Genomic DNA, 16,554 nt, shown 5'->3' with positions numbered 1-16,554 from the left:
TTTTTTTTATTCTTCAGTGTCACTTGTATAGCATACAGATGACCTCAGGGTGCTGTCCATATTTAACATGGCACAGAATGGGAGAAGCTTTGTAACTTCTCCTGTGAAAAGCACTGACACACTGACGGTGAAAATGGACACATGGGACACCACAGTGGCTTTAACCCTGTGGTTCTTCAGCGGTTACACTACAGCTCCCAGCATGTGTTTAGTTTATAACGACTTGAGCCACCAGAATGGCTGGGGAAATCCAAGTAGCCATTGCTGCAAGACATTTGCCCCTGGCACTCTTGATTTCTGTTGCGGTCTTGATACGTCTTATGCTGTTTCTTGGAAAATACAATTTGTAGTCTAACTGGCTCCTCAAGTATATATGATTCTGTCCATCTGCTGCCTGTGACCATTACTTGTGATTGTTTCCGCATTCTTGGGTTCTACAATCAGGGAATAGAAGCCTTCATAGGTAGGTAATAGATTTATGGCTGTGTGGCAGGCAAAATGCGTTTGTAGAAACACTACCGTAATTGCTTTATGTGGGATGTTTGACACTGACACTTCTGACAGACTGACCTCTTGTTTTATCACTGTAGGATGGTACAGTTGGTTAGCGCTCATTGCTCTGCAGGACATGATTAGGAACATCGCAGTGTTGCGTTAGCTTCTGCCCTACCGATCCTGGACTCCTGTAGGCCACTATTTCATACTTGGTGGCTATGCTGTGCTGCAGAGAGCAGATCTATATACCTGCGCTGCTAGGACGTGAAGGGTATGTCCAGCCCTGAAACGCGTAGATGTCAAACATCCTGAATAAAGCCAACAGTGTTTCTGCATTCTTCGGCTAAGCTTTTTTTATTTCGCCAACACCACAGATTTCTATCCCTGATCTTCGAAGATAAGGCCTCCACTTTGCACGTACGGGACAGGGCAGCAGGACCATTAACGTACACCTACCGAGGTGTGTTGTGTCCTCAACATGGCACCCAAAGTTGAACAGACCACTACTAGGGGAACTCTCTATGATGTTATCTAAGTGCCCTTTCCTGTTGTAGGGTTACCTAGAACGTGGTCACACCATTGCTGCACTATAGGTTTAGATTCCCCAGGATTTAATATAATTTTTTTTCACCTTGCTACTCTATTCAAGTAAATGCTGTTGGTTCTCCCATCCCCCCTGTGAGAAGTAAACCGCCTAATTGAGTCACTGAAACGGTCATTCCAATTGGCAAACACTATAAATTGGGCATTGTCAGATTATACGAGTGCTAAGCCTAGGAGTCAAGGTTTATGGTAAGGAATATTGGATGCCATGTCTTCTGTATGATCCTGAAAATAATCATTCCTGTAACAAGACCTTCAGAGAACACAGGGTTAATACTTATCAGCTGCTGACTTGGCCAAGGAGGTGGGGCCTAGCTGTAGTTTCTCACTGTGCAGATAAGCCTCCCTGCTGTGCCCTCTGCTGCTGGTGGTTACCTCATGGCCAGATACTTGGGGGTGAGGCAACATGGCTGAGCTCCTGTGGTGATCACCAGACTAGTATGTATTATATTTCTGTATGGTTCCCATATGAAGCGAAGGCACTTTTGGGTAATTTCCTGTATGTATAAGATCTATCGGTGTGTGGCTTGTACCACTGCAAATAATTTGGCCATATGAATGAAGCGTTTGGCCGGTGTCTATCCTTGACCGCGGCATCTTCTGTGAGGGATTATTTCAGTGTGGCTAATCTGGTGTGCAGTCCCTAAACACGGCTGACATGTAATTGGATCAGGGCTTTTGGTGTCTTATTTGCTCTTCATCCCGTCCCATATGATCCATAGTTAATTTTTAGACGGTTGCGGTATCTCTTCTTGCAGCACTACATAGGCTTATAATAGTAACGCGCTGGTAATGCCAGGGCTGTGGAGTCGGTAAGCCAAACCTGCGACTCCGACTCCTCAATTTCCCTTCCACTAATTCCGACTCCACGACTCCGACTCCAATATATATTGCTTATATTTAAGTGAAAAATGTATTGTAGTACAATGTGAGCATCAGATATTTAATCATTTTTATGATACAATAATCAAGATATTTAGATAGAACATAATATATATTTATTGGAATACAACTTTAGAACACAAACTGTAATAAATTGTAACTATGTAATACACTATGTAATATCGATTATATATACTGTGTGTGTGTGTGTATGTATGTATGTGTGTATATATATATATATATATATGTATATATATATATATATATATATATATATATATATATATATATATATATATATATATATATATATATATTTAAACTATGTAAGTGGTAAAAAACAGTTTTCAACAAAAACATACTAAATTACATTTGTGCAGTCTATGAATTTGTTCTAAGAAATAGAATTGCGTCCATCAGATCCTCCTTCATAGATGACCTAAAATCTGACCTAATAATTTTAAGGCCAGAGAACAACCTCTCTACACTATCTTGGTTTGGAGGCAAAGCCGTAACCACATGGGCAACATCTCTAACAATTTCCAAGTATAAAGGAATTGCCTCATGCACAGTCAGTTTTGATGAACGGTTGAATTTTTCTTTGAGAGCAAGTGAAACATTTTGCTGAAATATGGTCTATCTGCTTGCTATAGGAGACGCAGTGAAATCTTTTTCCTTGCAGCAACGCTTTGCCTGCTCCATATCATCCAAATACTTGTCAAAGTCAAACTCCTCATCTGATGAGGATGAAGATATGGAAACATTAGCACTGTCAGACCCAAGTCCTCTTGCGCCTGGCAGTTCTCCTGTAGGCCACTCATCCTAAATGCTACCTCAGTCAGAGCTTCTTTTCCTTTAGTAAGCTGTTGATCATCAAGCAATATACGATGACTTGGGTCCACATAAACAGCTGCCAGAAAAATTTTATTTTCCAATAGCTGTCTCTCTCTCCGTTTCATTGAAGCAGAAATGCCATCTGCGATTAAATCTCCTCTTTGGGACAGGCAAAATAGCAAGTTCTTCCACTCCCTTGTGAAAATGCCAGAAGTTAAATCCTCAGCTTGTAATTTTTTAGTCACGGTAAATAGGTGATTAAGCAACTCCTTCAATTCAGCCACCTGTGTCCATTGACCTTCACTTAGGGTTACCTGAGGGTTCGCCATATCTATAAGAAACAGTTTTAGCCAGGATCAAAACTGGGGGGGGGGGGGGGGGGCAGAATCTCATACTGCACACCCCTACACTTGAAGATAAAGCCTGCACCTTAAGATGTGAATGCAGTCTATTTATTCCAACTATCAATTGATGCTGTTGTGTTACTGAAGACGAGCAATGCCTGTCCTGGGCGTCCTTTTGGGCAGCCATGAGGTGTACCTGACTGGTGCTAAAAAAAAAAAAAAGTTAGTCTGTGTGCTACCCGGTTTTCATTCTTTTTGGTACAGATAAGATATGGATAGACAGATATGGATAAATGGATAGAGCAGATTTCTAATCTGCTTTTGCTATTGAAAACCTTATCTATGAGCTCAAAAACCTTTCAGATGATGCGGTTTTTTAAAAAGCTGATCTGCTTTTGCAGCTGAAAAACGTATCCTCAAAAAACGCAGCAAAAACGCTGTGTGTGAATGTAGCCTTAGATCAGGAATAGAACAGCCATTTATAGGACATTTCATAACTGTCCCAAATTCCTATGAAAAAATATTCAGCACATTCTGCATTGAACTACTGTACCCAATTTATTATATATTTTCGGAGTCGGACCATTTTATACCGACTCCACCAAAATGAGCTCCGACTCCACGACTGACTCCACAGCCCTGGGTAATTCTGCGTCATGGCATTCCGGCCCTGCATACGGTGTGGATCCCTTGTCTCTTCCTAGTGAGGCACCAGGTGGCTGCAGGAGGGTCACTGAGCCCCTCTGTAAGCCGCTCTGCACAATGCAGACTTGGCATTCATTGATCTGCAGTGTAATGTACACCCGATGCTACAGAGACAGCCAGCGTTGGCCTGTAGTGCAGTACCAGCACTTGCACAGCTTCCAGCCCACAGAGGTTTATTAGTGCTTTGATCTTGGCTTTCAATAAACACCTTTTGAAGATTGTTAGCTAGTTTCTTGCCCTTACAAGCAAAAGTAGGGATATAAAGGTTAAACTGCTGAGCCGGTGCTCTGCCATATGCATAGCAGGCATCAATAAGCTGTAAAGGTAAATTTTCTGGAGAATTGGGGCCAGCGTGTCTTTTTATGCTGCTTTGTTTAAAGGGGTTGTCCCAATTCAGCTAACCTTAGCACATATCCTTAGTGATGTATGGGGATAAAATAAGAGCTGTACTTGCCCTCCCTGGTCCCAGTGCAGTCCCCGGCACTGGCCCGTCTTTGTTGATTGGCTGTAGCGGTGACGTTATGTTGACAGGACTGCAACCAGTCACTGAGTGCAGTGTCTGCTGGCGTATACAGTACAATCTGGTGAGAAGTGCTTGGATGCAGTTCACTAGACGAGATCACTGCAGCTAACCTACAAGGACCTGAACTGTGGCATTGGCCACATTGGTTCTTGACTCAAAAAGCAAAATTGCTCTCCTGTGTGTTGTTGGCACAATGACATGTGGGGGAGATGGTGGGCCAAAAACCTGGGACAAGTTCCTATTTTTCAAAGTGGGTTATTCAGTTTTCTTCAACACATAATCATGGGAAGTCTTGGATCAGAAAGTTGCAGAAATCCTGATACATATCAGTGACTGGTGTGAACAATGGCCAAGGGGTCCAACACATTGTCAGTAATTATACTACCACCTCCTGGCAGGCTTACAACTGTGTACTGATTCGTTTTATTACGCTGTTATAAGGGTGATGGTTTCTGTTGTATTATAAAGTGAACTTTGAGTTGTCCTTTCATCGAGACACTAGTTGTGCAAGTTGCCCTAGCTTGTCGTACACAAGGCAGTCGTATATATTCAGGGTCTATGTGAATTTCGTATAGCACGAATTGTTGAGAAACTCTACATGTGGCATGGAGTGGGGGGGCCCCCAAGACTTCTCAGAGGTATGTTGCTCTAATCCCTTCATAGAAGTGAACCTATTACCCCTGTACAGCCTTCTGAGGAAGGTAGAACTTGAGAAATATTCCTTATGTGTCCCCACAGATGGCTCAAATGTGATGTAAACAGGACCTCAGACAATCTGAAGGCCTTGCCAAAATATACATAATATAAAGAGGCCTTTGGTCTGCTGGATGAAGGGAGTCTAATATAATTCCCGGCAGTGGCACATTCACGCTGCCGGTAATTCTGCCTTGTTTTATTGTAAAACCAATCACTATTTACTGAAAACATGACACTCCTGAAAAATGTTATTGTGCAGGTCTTGTCATTTATTGGTAGCTAAGGCCCTGAAGGTTTTCATACAATTCCAAGTGTCTGTGTCTCTCCAGTTACTCTCACTGTGACACCAGCTTAGTAAAGCGAATAGTATGGGCTTACTACTATATGCCTGAAATCGGTTCTCTAGTATCACTTGGCACTCAAGATTGCTCTAAACCGAAGACCTGTCTGAGCGCTTTGAAGTCCTACACAGCAGAATGTTCTTGATAGCAGAACAAGACAAGTGGCTATGAGGCACAATCTTTAAGAGGTAGAGATTTCAAAAGTAAACCGTATAGCACTGTTGCCTTGCTGTGGCTTCCCCTTTTATAGACTTTAAGTATTATGGCCACTGTCTGCAATCTTTTTATGTTCTGTATATATCAATGACAAGCTCACCCTGGATACTTCCAAAGATCTGTGTGTCATTGGTGTTAAGATTTAGCCCAGAAAGCATATTCTGATTGGGCCTTGTTTTGCTCTGTTTAGAAGCTGTATTTCCTGTTTGGCACATGTGTGTGGCGCTTGGGTCCTCTTTGGCATGCGTGCGCGTGGCGCTTGGGTCCTCTTTGGCATGCGTGCGCGTGGCGCTTGGGGTCCTCTTTGGCCTGCATGCGCGTGGCGCTTGGGGTCCTCTTTGGCCTGCGTGGCGCTTGGGGTCCTCTTTGGCCTGCGTGGCGCTTGGGGTCCTCTTTGGCCTGCGTGGCGCTTGGGGTCCTCTTTGGCCTGCGTGGCGCTTGGGGTCCTCTTTGGCCTGCGTGGCGCTTGGGGTCCTCTTTGGCCTGCGTGGCGCTTGGGGTCCTCTTTGGCCTGCGTGGCGCTTGGGGTCCTCTTTGGCCTGCGTGGCGCTTGGGGTCCTCTTTGGCGTGCGTGTGGCGCTTGGGGTCCTCTTTGGCGTGCGTGTGGCGCTTGGGGTCCTCTTTGGCGTGCGTGTGGCGCTTGGGGTCCTCTTTGGCGTGCGTGTGGCGCTTGGGGTCCTCTTTGGCGTGCGTGTGGCGCTTGGGGTCCTCTTTGGCGTGCGTGTGGCGCTTGGGGTCCTCTTTGGCGTGCGTGTGGCGCTTGGGGTCCTCTTTGGCGTGCGTGTGGCGCTTGGGGTCCTCTTTGGCGTGCGTGTGGCGCTTGGGGTCCTCTTTGGCCTGCGTGGCGCTTGGGGTCCTCTTTGGCCTGCGTGGCGCTTGGGGTCCTCTTTGGCGTGCGTGTGGCGCTTGGGGTCCTCTTTGGCGTGCGTGTGGCGCTTGGGGTCCTCTTTGGCGTGCGTGTGGCGCTTGGGGTCCTCTTTGGCCTGCGTGGCGCTTGGGGTCCTCTTTGGCCTGCGTGGCGCTTGGGGTCCTCTTTGGCCTGCGTGTGGCGCTTGGGGTCCTCTTTGGCGTGCGTGTGGCGCTTGGGGTCCTCTTTGGCCTGCCTGCGTGTGGCGCTTGGGGTCCTCTTTGGCCTGCCTGCGTGTGGCGCTTGGGGTCCTCTTTGGCCTGCCTGCGTGTGGCGCTTGGGGTCCTCTTTGGCCTGCCTGCGTGTGGCGCTTGGGGTCCTCTTTGGCCTGCCTGCGTGTGGCGCTTGGGGTCCTCTTTGGCCTGCCTGCGTGTGGCGCTTGGGGTCCTCTTTGGCATGCCTGCGTGTGGCGCTTGGGGTCCTCTTTGGCATGCCTGCGTGTGGCGCTTGGGGTCCTCTTTGGCATGCCTGCGTGTGGCGCTTGGGGTCCTCTTTGGCATGCCTGCGTGTGGCGCTTGGGGTCCTCTTTGGCATGCCTGCGTGTGGCGCTTGGGGTCCTCTTTGGCATGCCTGCGTGTGGCGCTTGGGGTCCTCTACATTCTTTCCATGTATGCCATATTGGAAGTGTTCACTAGATTTCAGAGCTATAGCTCTTACCAAGGTTCCCCCAGTGTGCAGAGAAGAATGCAGTCTTAAGACACGTTTAAGGTATTTTCTAGTTTTCCGCCTGTGGTATTTGGTGCAGTGGATAACAAACAATAAAACTGGATCCTTCGTGGTCATGGTAACCAGTTGTCTGCAGAGTTAGGCCCACCCCTCATATTAACTATTGCTGAGATCAAAGCTGGATTCATTGATTTCTACTTTAATTCCCCATTGCTTGGGGGCTTCACGGAGCAGGCATTCTCAATGCAATAGTCACCAACTCTGAGAAACGTATTCTCCTGTGGGGTGTATTTTTTTGTGTTTTGTGATCATGGAAATAAAGCTGGTTTTACTTTACGTATTACTAACATGCGGGCCAAACAGGGGGACTTTGTGTAACTGTTCTTTTTAATCACAACCAGTCCAAGCACAGATTTCATTTTTATATTTATCTGTAGAAATAAAAGCTCTGCTGTGATTGGCTGCTAAGGTCAATGAAGGCTGATTTTAATTTACAAATGTAATAAATCTGTGCTGGGGACATATTTATAAGTAGTGCATCTGCCACGGTAGGAGTAAATTGCCAATACCGACAGCATTAATGGCAGCGCGCGTCTTGAACACCTGCCTCCCGAGTTTCCCACCAGCACCAGCCTGATTTCCTAACCGGATGTCACACATGACAAATCCATCCCATGCATCTGAATGACATTTTTGCGACACTCACATGGACGTCTGCATAGTCTGTTTAGGTGACTAGGACAGTCCTGGAAACTGTGTGACACAGTATACGGCTGATGCCCTTGGGGTTTGTCCTCACATGGCGAATCCACTGCTGAAAAGACAAAGATTTTATATACCCTTCACCTTATACATGTTTATTTGACCACAACATTTTATTGGGTCCTGCTGTCTCAATTTAGTTTGATTAACGAGAAGAGAGAGCACAAAAAAAATCTAAGCATTAGCCTCCTATATATTCAGACATAGCTTGGGGGACCATTTATGCATCTGTAATCTAAGTACATGTATCAAAGTACTGGCAGTTATAACATGGCAGTTAGACAGGGCAGGAGACAGGTAAGTGTTGTGAGTTCATTTTCCCCTCCGTCACTGAGGCCTGGTGAACTCCCTATTCTAGTGAAGGAAGGTAGTGAGCCTGATTATCAGGCACCTGTGACTAATGAAGACGATTGGCTGAGTGGAGTCACTGACTGGATTTAAGGCAGCCTACGCCCTTTCTGCCCTGCGGGTGATTTCTCTGTGGACTCTTGGACACCAGTCTGATTCCTGCTCTCCTAAAGCTACGTTTTCTGTTTTGCCTTTTTGCATCTAAGATTTGTTTTTGTTTTTCTTGCTTTTTGGATTCTGCCACTCCCTGCTGGAGTGTGCAGTGTTCCTTGAGCTCTGTCTTCTGAAAGTACCTGAGTGCTGATTTTAGTTTTTGAAGCTTAGTTGCTTCAGGGCCATTTTTATGTCAGCTTGTTGGCTTTTGTCTCTGATAGGGTTTTGGCAGATTGCAGACAGCAGCCTTCCTATCCGTTCCTATCTAGGTAGTTTTTGGGCCCCGTCTTTGCTCAGCCTGTCTTTCTGTCTGTGTAAGTGTTTTCATCTTGCTTCACCATCATTATATGTGGGGGGCTGCCTATTGCTTTGGGGTCTGCTCTGGGGCAGTTAGATTTCCCCTTTCCTTCTTTAGGCCTGTGTATCTCTCCGGCTGTGATCGAGGGGTCTAGGTCATCGTGGGAGCCCCCCACGGCTGCTGCTAGTTGTGCTGATGGGTTCAGGGGTCTGCAATCTGATAGTTGCCAACTTCTCTGGTTTTCAGGACTTAGCTAGCATTTCTGTTTTTGCCTCCTGCGGTGACTCAATCATAACAGGTAAGACATTTATATACATCTACTCCCTGTACATTTGGAATACAACAAATATATACCATATGCATTTGTGTAATTTATATCCTGGCCGCTGCATTCACACGCATCCACTGCCCTGGCATTAACTCTCTACACTCCATCCATATCGGCCCCTTGCTCCTTTCCTCTCCTATGTATAGCACTCGTGCTCTTTTCACATTGTTAAATTGCACAGATCCAGTCAGTCCCACCATTCAACATAAGAGACACTCTCACAAATCACTTAACCATCTGCTCACTTTCTATCCTCCTCCGAGTCGCAGGAGACATTGCTCCCAACCCTGGTCCCCCATGTTATAGAAAGTCAAACCCCCACAACACTCAGAAACCCCTGTAATCTTATTAATATTCCCTGCATGCAATCTGTTTCTCTTAATTGTGCACTTTGGAATTCTCACTCAGTGTGTAACAAACTCTCCTTCACTCATGACTTTTTTTCCTTTCTAAGGCTGGTTTCACATTCGCGTTAAAACGACGCTGCGCACTGCGTTGTTAAGCCCCGCCCCGATCCGGCTCCCTGCCCGCCCCATCCGGGATCACCGCCTACTTTCGCATTTGCACGCATGCGATCGGCGCACCCTATCTTTAGCATAGGGTGCGCAGATCATGCGCTGCCAGTGTGAAAGTAGCGTGCTGCGCACTTTTGACAGTGCGCCGTGCGTGCCGAAGTGCAACATGCTGCATTTCGGCGCACCGTCAAAAGTGCGCAGCACGCTACTTTCACACTGGCAGCGCATGATCTGCGCACCCTATGCTAAAGATAGGGTGCGCCGATCGCATGCGTGCAAATGCGAAAGTAGGCGGCGATCCCGGATGGGGCGGGCAGGGAGCCGGATCGGGGCGGGGCTTAACGACGCAGTGCGCAGCGTCGTTTTAACGCGAATGTGAAACCAGCCTAATTCTCTTAACCTCCTGGCTTTTACTGAAGCTTGGATCCAGCAGTCAGACGCTACCGCTACTGCTGCTCTTTCATACGGGGGACTACATTTCTCTCATACCCCAAGATCCGACAATAGAGCAGGTGGAGGCGTTGGTCTGCTCCTATCACCAAAATGTACCTTTCAGATTATCCCTCAACTACCCTCACTAGTCTTCCCTTCTTTTGAGGTCCATGCCGTCAGACTCTACACCCCCTTCTCCATGTGAGTGGCGGTGGTGTATTGTCCTCCCGGCCCCTCCCATCAGTTCCTGGATCATTTTGCCACTTGGCTTCCACATTTTCTCTCCTGTGACATCCCTACCCTCATCATGAGAGATTTCAACATCCCCATTGCTCTTCCCCTCTCCCCATCTGCTACTCACATTTTATCTCTAACCTCCTCGTTTGGCCTTTCGCAGCTTACTAATTCTCCAACGCATGAAGACGGAAACTCCCTCGACTTGGTCTTCTCTCGGTTTTGTACAGTGGATGATTTTGCAAACTCCCCTCTCCCGCTCTCTGACCACAATATTCTTTCATTCTCTATCAAGAACTGCCAGGCTGCTCAGGTCACCCCCACTGTCCATATTTATAGAAACATACAGGCCATTAACACCCAGAAACTTATGAAGAATTTACAGTCTTCATTGGCCCCTATCTCCTCCCTTTCACGTCCTGATTCCGCATTGAAGCATTACAATCAAACGCTTCAAAGTGCCCTGGATGAATTTGCACCCCCTATAAATAGAACACCACAACAGACTGTGACAACCCTGGCACACCCTGCAAACACATTTCCTGCAGCGGTGCTCCAGGTGCGCCAAACATCTGTGGAGAAAATCCAATCTACACGAAGATTTCATCCATTATAAGTTTATGCTTAGAACATAGAACAGTGCCCTTCACCTCTCAAAACAAACCTATTTCAACACACTCATCACCTCACTGTCCAATAACCCGAAACGTCTTTGACACTTTTCATTCTCTACTCAACCCAAGAGTACAGGCCCCAACCACGGAGCTCCGTGCTGACGATCTGGCCAATTACTTCAAAGAAAAAATTGACCAGATCTGACAGGAAATCATCTCCCAATCACCTCATACCATGCACTGTCCTCCCTCCCCCACTGCATCTAGCTCATTCTCTGATTTTGAAACAGTCACAGAAGTAGTAGTAAGCAGGCTCCTTGCATCTTCTTGCCCAACCACTTGCACTAGTGACCCATTTCTGTCACATCTCCTCCAGTCCCTTTCCCCTGCTGTCACCCCTCACCTAACTAAAATATTTAACCTTTCTTCTGGTATCTTTCCCTCATTTAAGCATGCCATCATACATCCACTACTTAAAAAAAAAAAAAACATCTCTCAACCAAAACTGTGCCGCTAACGATAGACCTGACTCTAATCTTCCCTTCATCTCTAAACTCCTGGAACGCCTGGTCCACTCCCATCTTATCCGCTATCTCTTTGATAACTCTCTTCTCGACAATCTCCAATCCGGTTTCTGCTCTTTACACTCTACTGAAACTGCCCTCACTAAAGTCTCTAGTGATCTACTAACAGCTAAATCAAATGGTCATTACTCCATGCTAATTCTCTTGGATCTCTCTGCAGCATTCGACACTGTGGATCATCAGCTCCTCACTATGCTCCGTTCCATTGGCCTCAAGGACACCGTTCTCTCCTGGTTCTCCTATCTCTGTCGGCTCCTTTACTGTATCTTTTGCCGGTTTCTCCTCCTCTCACCTTCCCCTAACTGTTGGGGTTCCTCAAGGATCGGTTCTAGGCCCCCTCCTCTTCGCCTTGTACACTGCCCCTATTGGTCAAACAATCAGTAGATTTGGTTTCCAGTACCATCTCTATGCTGATGACACCCAATTATACGCTTCTTCTCCTGACATCACGCCTGCCTTTCTAGAAAACACAAGCGATTGTCTAAACACTGTGTCAAACATCATGTCCTCACTATCTGAAACTGAACCTGTCAAAGACTGAACTCCTTGTGTTTCCACCCTCTACAAATGTACCTATACCCGACATTGCCATTTCTGTGTGTGGTTCCACTATTACTCCCCAGCAACATGCCCGCTGTCTTGGGGTCATACTTGACTCCGAGCTTTCCTTTGCCCCCCACATTCGATCACTGGCTCCCTCTTGTCATCTGCACCTCAAAAATATTTCTAGAATTCGACCTTTTCTTACTTTGACTCTGCAAAAACTCTTACTGCTTCTCTTATTCTTGTCTGGACTGCTGTAACTCTCTTCTAATTGGTCTCCCTCTTACCAAACTCCCCCCCCCCCCCCCTCCAATCTGTCTTGAATCGTGCAGCCAGGATCATATTCCTCACCAATCGTTACACCGATGCCTCTACCTTGTTCCAGTCATTACACTGGCTACCCATCCACTCCAGAATTTAGTATAAACTTATTACCGTCACCCACAAAGCCCTCCATGGCTCAGCACCACCCTACATCTCCTCCCTTGTTTCAGTATACCACCCTACCCGCGCCCTCCGTTCTGCTGATGACTTGAGGTTGGCATCCTCAATAATCAGAACCTCCCACTCCCGTCTCCAAGACTATACACGTGCTGCGCCAATTCTTTGGAATGCACTTCCCAGGTCAATGTGATTAGTCCCAATCCCCACAACTTTAAGCGTGCCCTGAAAACGCATTTATTCAGACTGGCCTACCACCTCAACACATTAACCTAATCTATCCCTGTGTGGCACAGCCAAACGTTTTACCATAACCAGGTTCCCTGCATCATGTTCCCACATGCTTGATGCATCCATTAGCCCTCTGTGTCTGTACTGTTACACACTTAACATTATGGCTGGTCCATACAATCAGGGCAACAGTTTACCACTCACCTATCGTGTCTACCTTTTTCCTCAGACTGTAAGCTTGCGTGCAGGGCCCTCATTCCTCTTGGTATCTGTTATGATCTATGTGATTATTGTTATGCTGTAATGTCTATTGTCTGTACAAATCCTCTCTGAAATGTAAAGTGCTGCGGAATATGTAGGTGCTATAGAAATCAAATTTATATATACATTGGATGGAGGGAAGTACACGCTGATGGCTGCATCGTGAGTTGACATGTCTCAGATCCACTAAGCAAGTCCAGTTCCACAGCGTGGAAATTGGTGACCGTGTACCTGTCACTTGGATGCAAATGTGATATAAAGGGGCAGTTCTTGTATCTGCCTCCATTCTGCCTTGAAATGCCTCCTTTAATTTCTCTGAAGATCAGGAGATGTGTACTTGGCTGGCTGAGCGTACCACCAGTATGCACTCCTGCCTTGCCTCTCCGTCCCCCATTGCATTGTTCTATATGTTGGGTTACAGTGGCATTCTCATAGTGATCACAGCCTTAGCCCAGCTTTCCCACTGTAGGAAAGCCCAATGAAGCAGAAGGGATGGATTGCACTGCTGATCTGCTATGAGAATAGAGGCAAGTTAAATCAAGCTGTTTGCGGAAGACTTTAGAAGCTAGGTCACCCAGCTGATCCACTATGAAAAGAGCAGGAAATTGCTGAATAATGATGGAATCAGTTACGTGAAAGAGTTGGGCAGCGTTCCCACTGTGCAGAGGCTGTGTGTGCCTAGGAAGAGCTGGGAGCAGCCTCGGGCTTGTAGGGATACCTCCTGCTCGCTGTAAATATAGACCAAAGGTGGCAACCTCATCTGATCCAAGGACTAGACTGTCAGACTGAAACATTTCCAAGAGCAGCAATTAACCATAAGGCCATATGATCTGGGCCCTACTCCTTACCGGGAACCGGTCATGTCCTTGGTAGCATGTGTTATTGATGCAATGTGTGGACTAGTGGTGAACAGTCTGCAGTTGGCTGTGATTGTATGGGGGTATGTACATATTCCACGTGTTGGAATCCAGAGGAGTATTTACCATACGCTCACCGTTGGCTTTCCAATAACCAGCCTGTTGGTGTGAGCAACCTCCACTGACCGTCAGCCAGTCTTGTAATTGTCCAGATGATAGTGGGCAGCAGAGAGCTGTTCTCTCCAAATATCAGTGGGTGGTTCTGCGTGACCTTCCTGGCCTGTGATGAGGTGAAGTCCTTGACAAAGATTTAGATCTGGTTTGTTTGGTGGCTGTCACACACTAAAAGACTAGTTTTTTTGCAAAAAGAAAAACAAGTTTTGCATTGCCATATTTTGAGCTCTAATTTTTCCAGATTTCTGCCGACATTCACGCAACGGCTTTTTATTTGTGGGACAGGTTGACCTTTATTGGTACCATTTTCAGCCCCATGACTCTTCTTTTATTTTATATTCCAATATCTATCGCAGTATTTAGCTGGCTAAAAAGTGCTGGGAGCGGTGTGGGTACCGCCCCTGCGTGTCAGAATCAGCCGACACCCAGCGGTGATCGCGCGTGCACAGCCTCCTGTGTGCGGGAGATCGCCATGACGTATTTACTGCATTGGTTTTCCCAACCATGATGTGGATGGATGTCCTGCAAATGTCAGGAAGGGGTTAAAATGAGGTTCTAAAGTTGTTATCCCTAACCACGTGATGGGGGATAACGTTCCAGTCAATAGGGGTCCAGCTGCTGCCGCCACCTTCAATCCCAAGGGTCGGACCTTGGAAGAACCTTGTCCTAATGGTGCGCAGGTAGATTGTGCGCCCTGCTTCTATTCATTTTAAGAGGAGCGCAGATCAGCTGAGCGCTGCACTCGACAATTTCCATTGCTCCCTTTAAGAATGAATGTAATAGTGTGTATGATCGACCTCTACGCCATTCCAGCCAAATTTCTCAGGATCGGTAGCTACTCTGGCAATTGGGCAACCCAGCGGTTGGAAAATAATCTCGTATACTTAGAAATAAACTCTCAAAATTGAGAACATCCCTTTTTAAGGTTAAAATTTAGTCTGAGGCGCAGGGCTGTGGCGTCAGTAAGCCAAACCTCCGACTCCTCAATTTCCATGACAACGACTCCACCAAAATGGGCTCCGACTCCACAGCCCTGGTCTCAGGGGCCAATTAAGAGTTTTTACACATCTGTCTGAATGCAGAGTATATGTGTAATTTTTTTTTTTTTTTTGGCCAAGAGGACCATGAATTTTGCACATCTCAGGTGCTGCCGTAGCATTCCTGCGCTAAAATCCGATGGCTCTTTTGCTAAATTTGGTGGGCACAACCTTGCCCCAGGTCCACCTACTTTGGCACGGCTGTTTCATACTGGCATGAAAGCGCAAAGTCTCATACTTGTTCAATACAAAGGGCCTTAATTTGTCCCTGTAAGTCACTAACCTAGTGGGCTAGATTATATAAATAGTGTGACTGAGGTAACCTCTTTACATCTTGGGTAACTTCCTCCAGGGATTGTTTTCCTGAGGATATATTTATTGTGGGCCATAAAGGGAAGCTTGCGCCCTCCTCCTACTTCTGCTTAGTCACTAGACTAGTCAGTGCATCTATTTCTGGTGACTGCCTCTCATCTAATGTGCTTTGTAGGTGGGTCCATCTGAAGCATTTCTGATGTTGGTTGTAAGTAGGGGCTCTTGTGTCAGATTCTTCTACAGGACCGGTTTCTATAAGCCCTGTCTAGCCATCTGTGTAGTGACCACTTATGGTGGTAAAATGTAGGATGTCCTTTAGCCTGGCTACGCTCTTGTGCTATGGTTGATCACTTCATATTTATAACTGTTTTGCATCAACATTAGGGAAAATTTGTCATGTTTATCGGCCTTTTCAGCTTATTTTTTAATTTAACCTATTCAAGTATTGGAAAATGGGAGCTAGGCTTTAAAGTATCATTGAATGCTAGATACTGACCTTTCTGATCATCGTGTGCAGTTATTAAATTTACCCCCCAGTATGTTTATTTCTAGAGGGAAAAGTGGGAGCAGCAGAAATCTGGTTTGGAACCCTAATAGTAAGCGATCAATATACCTGCAGCACCTCCACAGGTGAAAACTAGGATTACACAGTGGCTTTTTAGCTTAATGGCTTATTTGTGCAGTCCAGGACTAGTTCCTCTAGAGCAGTGTTTCTCAACTCCAGTCCTCAAGACTCACCAACAGGTGAAGTGATCAGGACATCCTTCTTATTGCACAGGTGACAATTTCATCACCTGCTCAAGCATTAATTCCATCACAAAGGAATTCCCAAAAACATGACCTGTTGGTGGGTCTTGAGGAACGGAGTTGAGAAACGCTAGTGTAGAGTTTGAGACTTTGTCGCCACTCTTCACTCTGGCCAAGAGAGTTTCTTGGCACAGGACCTCTTCAAAATTTGTTAATGGAGGTATATGATAAAGGACATTCTAACAGTCACTTTAATGTACACTTTTGGTTTAGCTTTGGTATATCAATGTGCAAGTGATGTAGTGTAAACTCCTTAAATCTTCTCTTTTCAAGCTGTTCTACAAGTAGCCATGGTTGTACAAGGCTTTTCTTTAGGGGGGTACTCACTGTTGTGCTGTGCTTAAAGGGAGTCTCACACCCAAAATGCAAATTATTCAACTTGTACATGTATATTGGGTACATATGGACCAC

At 46.2% G+C, this 16,554-nt stretch overlaps 1 protein-coding gene across 1 annotated transcript in view; it reads left to right on the top strand.

Annotated features, from left to right (window-relative positions):
- ABHD17B (abhydrolase domain containing 17B, depalmitoylase) overlaps positions 1-16,554 on the top strand; it is a 50,412-nt gene that overhangs the window by 9,707 nt on the left and 24,151 nt on the right. The gene's annotated exons all lie outside the window — the stretch shown is intronic.

Source organism: Dendrobates tinctorius, unplaced genomic scaffold (genome assembly GCF_039654945.1).
Source record: "Dendrobates tinctorius isolate UK_male_01 unplaced genomic scaffold, ASM3965494v1 ptg000134l, whole genome shotgun sequence".
In the NCBI taxonomy this organism is placed as follows: Eukaryota; Metazoa; Chordata; class Amphibia; order Anura; family Dendrobatidae; genus Dendrobates; species Dendrobates tinctorius.
This window is presented reverse-complemented; position numbering and strand designations above follow the sequence as displayed.